Genomic DNA, 6,038 nt, shown 5'->3' on the forward strand with positions numbered 1-6,038 from the left:
GGCCATTTTGTCCGCTACACCTATCACATATACTCCACTTATAGGTTGCGATTGTGCGCACAATTTGTCCCCTGGAGAATTTAAGCAATTTTGCCATGACTGTGGTCCTCCACAATAAGGATAAGTGTCATCAAAGTATGGACAACTACCATTCGATCAATTTTTGTTATATGATGTCGCTTTCAAAAACTAAGAAAATAAACAAGAAAACAAAGAAAAAAAAGAAGAAAATTAATACATATAATTCACAAGTTTGGACCAAAGTACGCACGCTTACTTCTCAAACAATCTAAATGCGCCAAATTGTTCCTTGACAATGGTGCCAGTTTTGATGACATCCAAATCCACTCCTCAAAGAGTACGTGATCCCAGTTGCATGCAATATAATTTATTCAACTATGAATCGGGGTCGAATCCTACTGAGAACAATATGTAGGCAAATAGGCAAGTAAGAAAGGTATCGCTTATTAGGCTCAGCCAGACACTAATAAGGGTTTTGAGAAAATATTATACCTAAATGCGGAAATGTAAACTAACCTAGAAAACAAGTAAAATTATTAATGGCTACAACTATGGATACACGAGAAATTACACTCAAGTAACGATCTAATATATTTTACGATTTTATAAATATGAGCGAATTTATATTAAATAGCCTCAGATAATAAATCTATATTTGCCTCATCCGAATACTAACAAGCCTTCTAAATTGAATTATCCCTAAAATAATTAAAAGATTAAATTCACTAGATGTGGCTACAAGTAGTTCAATCTTATCCCTATATAGAATCTATAAAATGAGGGTTATGCCTCAAGTTCTTGTTAATTAATCTTTTCCAACCCCAAATTACCTTTTCATATATTAATTAGAAATTAATGGGCGAGTCTTAGGGTTACCTAATCACTTTAAGAATATTAAAAAACAAGAATAATTAAAGAAATATTCAACTCACTTCATAATTAATACAAATCAATCAATACATAAGCACACCAAGATATTTAATATAAACTTTAATAATGAATATTCTTATAAATAAGATTCAAGTATTGGAATAAATACCACAAACTTAGATATTTAATACAAATCAAGAGAATGAAGAAATGATAAAAAAAATGGGTAAGAAAATCTCATCTAATATTTTCAAATCTTCAATTCCTAAGTGTGTGTGCAAGAACCCTAGCTCCAATGCTTGTGTTTTCCATTTTTAACACATTTTATCTTGTTTTCTTGCGTATCTTCTCTAAATCAAATGATACTTGAAATATGCCAATTAACCTCAACAAATGCCTTATTTTTTCAACAAAATTATTTAAAAACCTAAATATCAAGAAGAGATAAGTTGGTAAAATACCAAATTATCAATGACTTGCCCCATAAGCCGTATAGGAAAGGCATATGCGAGAAGACATAAATAAGGAAAAAGATTTCTAGAAAGAAAAACGATTGATCAGGTCGTTACATTCTCCACTTCTAAAACAAACATTTGTCCTCGAACGAATTTAGAATCATACTTGAAATGCCAAAGAAGTGTGGATATCTGATTTGTATGTCCTCCTCGCTCTCTCAAGTAGCCTCCTAGACTGCCTTACCTCTCCACTGATTCTTCATAGCTGAAATCTCCTTAAACCTGCGCGAGCATGCAATTTTTGCCTCACGCTGAATTGCTCCTAAAAACACTTCAAATTAGCTTTCTATTCATTTTATTTATTTTTATAAAATTTTAGAAATTTTTTCTTTATTTATTTGATTGCATTTTATTGCATTTCTAGATTATTTGCATTACTACATTATTACGAATATTTTAAAATCATAAATTTGTCAAAAAATATGTATTAACTCAATTATTGAATTTTAGACTTTAATTACATTTTTAGCATTAAACTACATGTTAATTGCATTTTAAGCACAAAAATCATAAAAAATACATTATGTCATTTTCTTTGCATTTCAGCATTTCTGGTTTAATTAATCATTAATTCATCTAGTCACAATTTTAGTTTATTAAAAAGTTAGATAAAATAGATATGTTGGTTAATTTTGAAAATTAGATTCAATTTAGGTGTCTTAATTAATTGATTTAATTATAAATTGAAAAGAAAAAGGGCCTGCTGGATTTCATTTCCTGTTGGGCCAAACATTCCAGTGGCCCATTTATTTCAAAAGATCCGCCGAGCCCAGTTTTTAACCCGGTCTGCCACTGCTGATCCCATAGACCCAGCAAACGGCGTAATGTGTCACTTAAACTACGTCGTTTTTGCATCTGCCCCTTTTAATATAAATGAAGCTTAAAAATTCGATCTTTAGACCCCAAACCTAATTTCCCTCTTCTAATTTCTCTACTGGGTGGCCGGAAATCGCCTTCGCCACCTACCACCTCTCACACACCACTCTCCCGCCCTTGACCACCATTGACCGCCGCCAGAAATTGCCCCAGGTGGTGGACCACCATCAAACAACCCCAAATTTTCACTATACAACCTCCATCTCCTCCTCATCCCTAATCTGTCACCCATTTCCTCTAAAAACACCCGAGCTACACGATTAGTAGATCTAGGATTTGTCGAATAACCTAAATCGACCCCTTCCCTTTTTCTAGTTGGTTTCGGCACTCTTGAAATTGCAACTTACATAAATCGACCGCTCTTAGCAAAAGCTATTGATTGATGTTGGTTGTAGTTCATTTCCCGGTCACCGGTACCGGTCAATCCACCGTTGACAACCAAAATCGACCGATACTTGTTGTTGTTTCCTTCATCTAACTCTCATGAGTCTTTCTTCCAAGATGACCCCTCAGGATTTCAAATCCAAGACGAATCTCTTGGAAGACAGACTTATGATAGTCCAGTAACATGCGGTGGACATCCCTAAAGTCCTCTGGCCCTTCGCCGTCGAGTGGTAAGTCACCCACCTCTCACTCCCCTCGTCATTTCGTATTACTGCCTACTCCCATTTGTTGTTATTTAGTTTTAATTTTTCTCTATTTGATCTAAACTGTATCGCATGCCTGATTAGTTAATTATAAAATATCAATTAGATAAGAAATTAATGTCACCCGTTTGGTTCTGTTAATTGGTGCATTGATTTTCTAATTTGTTTATTCTTTTAGTTTCTGGGTAATAGTAGTAGTTTGGTAGTATTAGTTAACTTTAGTTTTTGGGTTTTCAGTGGGGCTTTATGGACTTGATCCAGGTCGAGTGGCTCTTGGGTTTAGTTGGGTATTAGTTAACTTTAGTTTTAGTTTTAGTTTGGTAGTTTGGTAGTATTGATTGATGTTGGTTTTAGTTAAGATCTAAGGCCAAGGTCTGTTGGCCCATTTTTAAATCATATTAGGCCCCCATGTGGTAGAATAAGAGTAAACGAATGAGAGGAAGGGTTAAAGGCAGAGGTAAGAAGAGATAAAATTCTAAAAGTAGTAAATACCAGAGGGGTAAAGGGTATCTAGGGAATTCAACTTAGAGAATATTTAAAAAACTGCTAAGAAACATCTAGGGAATTCAACTTAGAGAATATTTAAAAAACTGCTAAGAAACATATAGGAAAGAGATGAAAAGGAACTAAGTAGAAAGAAAAGAGAAACAAGAGGTCAACTAAGAGGGATTAAAAGAAGAAAAACAAAAAATTAAAAGGGGGTAGGGGAAAAGAAAATTAAAAGAAAGCTATAGCAGTTGATTATATAAATATGACCGCCTACCCTCATTAGGATTCATTCATGAGCATCTAGAAAAAATAATAGCTGAAGTCTGAAATTGCTAAATCTCAAAAATAGAAGAAGAAAAATAGAAGTTCCATAGAAAGTCTTGAGGCAACTTTGGTTTCCGGTGGTCTACAAGGTTCTATTTTGTATTATTTTGGGTTTCAAGAGTTAACTTATCTTTAAAGGTCTGTTGTCTCTTGCTGCAATTTTGCCGTTGAGCTCCTTTCCTTCATTTTATTGATGTTATCTTCCCTTTTTCTGCATCCCAAGGTACTGTTCGATCCTTAATGAAGCTTGATGTTGTGTTTTGATTTGTTGTCCATAATTAAATGTACCTTATGCTTATTTCAGATTTCCATGAAATCTTTAGACAATACTATTTCTTTTAAGCAATGATATTAGTTGAAAAGTATGAGTATCTGTTTATTTTGCATTCAATTGTGGATTAGTGTATAACACTGAATATGGTGCGAAAATGTTCTGAAGTTTTTCACGCACTGTTTTTCCTTGATGAATGTTCTGGCTTTGGTTGCATGAAGTAATCGCTTAACTGTTAGCTCAATGATGATCAAGTAAATGATTTGAATGTCAATAACTGCAGATCTAGCCACAAGTTGGTTTGATTGTAAGCTTAGGACCTAGATAAGTCTTCATCTTTGATGGGTGATAATGTGGAGGTTGCAACTTTATAAATTCGACTAGGTATCAGCCGAAAATGATGTCATCATGATTGTTATGAGAAATGATCAAAGGTTTTGTTCATAATTGGTGATATAAACATTTTGTAATCTACATTTAGAAATAAAATGGTGTATTCTGTAATTTGTATTGTAGCCACATATAAACGGCTATTCGACTGGTTATTTACATAAATCATGAATGCTGAATTGATAGATTACCGTCTAAATTCGTTCAATTATTTTTCTGCTAAACTAGAGGTTGTTGCTAATAATGGGTTGGGCCTAGTGCTTGGCCCAAGTAGACCTGTGTGCAAATTTGGAGTTGAGAAGACTCTAGGCCTCACATTCGTCCTCACTCAATGATCAAGGCCCAATAATGGCCTATAGCATCATGTGTAAAAGACCTGCCACTTTCAGAAAGGCCTGACTCCTTGGGCGTCACCTTTCAAGCCCAATTATATTATTATTGGAATTGTTTTAACGTGAACACTTAATCAAATTCAACCCCTTAAAACTAATCACCTAATGCGGATTCTCTTAATTAGTGTAGACAAGCCATTTAAATTTATTTATCTGAAATTGTTCCCATACACTTGCATACTCCATTCAGTATTTATCTCAAATTCACTTTAGGTAAATAATCAATTTCAAAATATCGTTAGATGCTTTAGGCGCGATTAATAAAATAGTTGTCATAGTCGTGGGTTCGATTCCCGTGGCACAACTGTGATGTCTAATCCTTAAGTTCAAGTGTACATTCATGTGCCTTGACCATCAATTTCAATTAAATAATAATAAAAATATGGTAAATTACAGGTACTTTCGCATGGCATAATTTGCAATATGTATAAAATTACAAGTGTGCGACATTGTGACTTGTTTCAAATAAACTTCAAAATCACTTAAAATATACAATTAAAAGCATGAGAGTTAAAATGCACATAAGTCTTAAAACTTGTAATAATTCAGATAAACAAGCCATATGTAATTTGTAAAGCGACTGTGCTAAAACAACAGAACTCGGGATTGCTTTACACATTCTCCCGAGTTAACAGAATTTCTTACGCAGTCTTTTATGTTTCACAGACTGTAAACATAGTCTTAAATTTAATTGAATTGGGATTTAAAATCATTTATGGCTTGGAATTGCATTCCGTTCATCTGTTTGAAGTCATGAGTAGATTCATATAATGTATTATGACTTGTGTGTAACGTCGGTTTATGTTTTCGGGTGATTCGTAATTAATTTGGAAGAATGATTTTCATGTTTGACGCCTTAAGTTGTAAGAGTTGACCAAGTTTGACTTTTGTGTATTTGATGGTTCCATTAGGTGTGGATAGTGATTTTGGACTTGGGCATGTGCCGGGATTTGCATTTGGATGTTTCTAGAAGGTTTCTGCACTAATTGATGAAAGTTAGAAATTTGAAGGTTAGAGTGTTCATAAGTTTGACCGAGAGTTGACTTTGATGATATCAGGTTCGAATTATTGTTTCGGGAGTTGGAATATGTTCGTTATGTTATTTGAAACTTTTATGCAAAATCTGGGTTCATTCCAGATTGGTTAGGCTTGAATCGGACGCTTGGTTTGAAGTTTGAAGTTTATTGAACTTAAGAGATTGATCTTGATCGACGATTCGTCGTTTTGATGTTGTTATGTGTGA

General features: G+C 33.9%; 1 long non-coding RNA gene across 1 annotated transcript; it reads left to right on the plus strand.

Annotated features, from left to right (window-relative positions):
* Window positions 1-2,304: 2,304 nt before the first annotated feature.
* Window positions 2,305-4,602, plus strand: LOC107763473 (uncharacterized). Its single transcript, XR_001643026.2, has 2 exons — window positions 2,305-2,896; window positions 4,297-4,602. It is a non-coding gene; the product is annotated as an uncharacterized LOC107763473 (long non-coding RNA).
* The last annotated feature ends 1,436 nt before the right edge of the window (window positions 4,603-6,038 follow it).

Source organism: Nicotiana tabacum, chromosome 24 (assembly GCF_000715075.1).
Source record: "Nicotiana tabacum cultivar K326 chromosome 24, ASM71507v2, whole genome shotgun sequence".
In the NCBI taxonomy this organism is placed as follows: Eukaryota; Viridiplantae; Streptophyta; class Magnoliopsida; order Solanales; family Solanaceae; genus Nicotiana; species Nicotiana tabacum.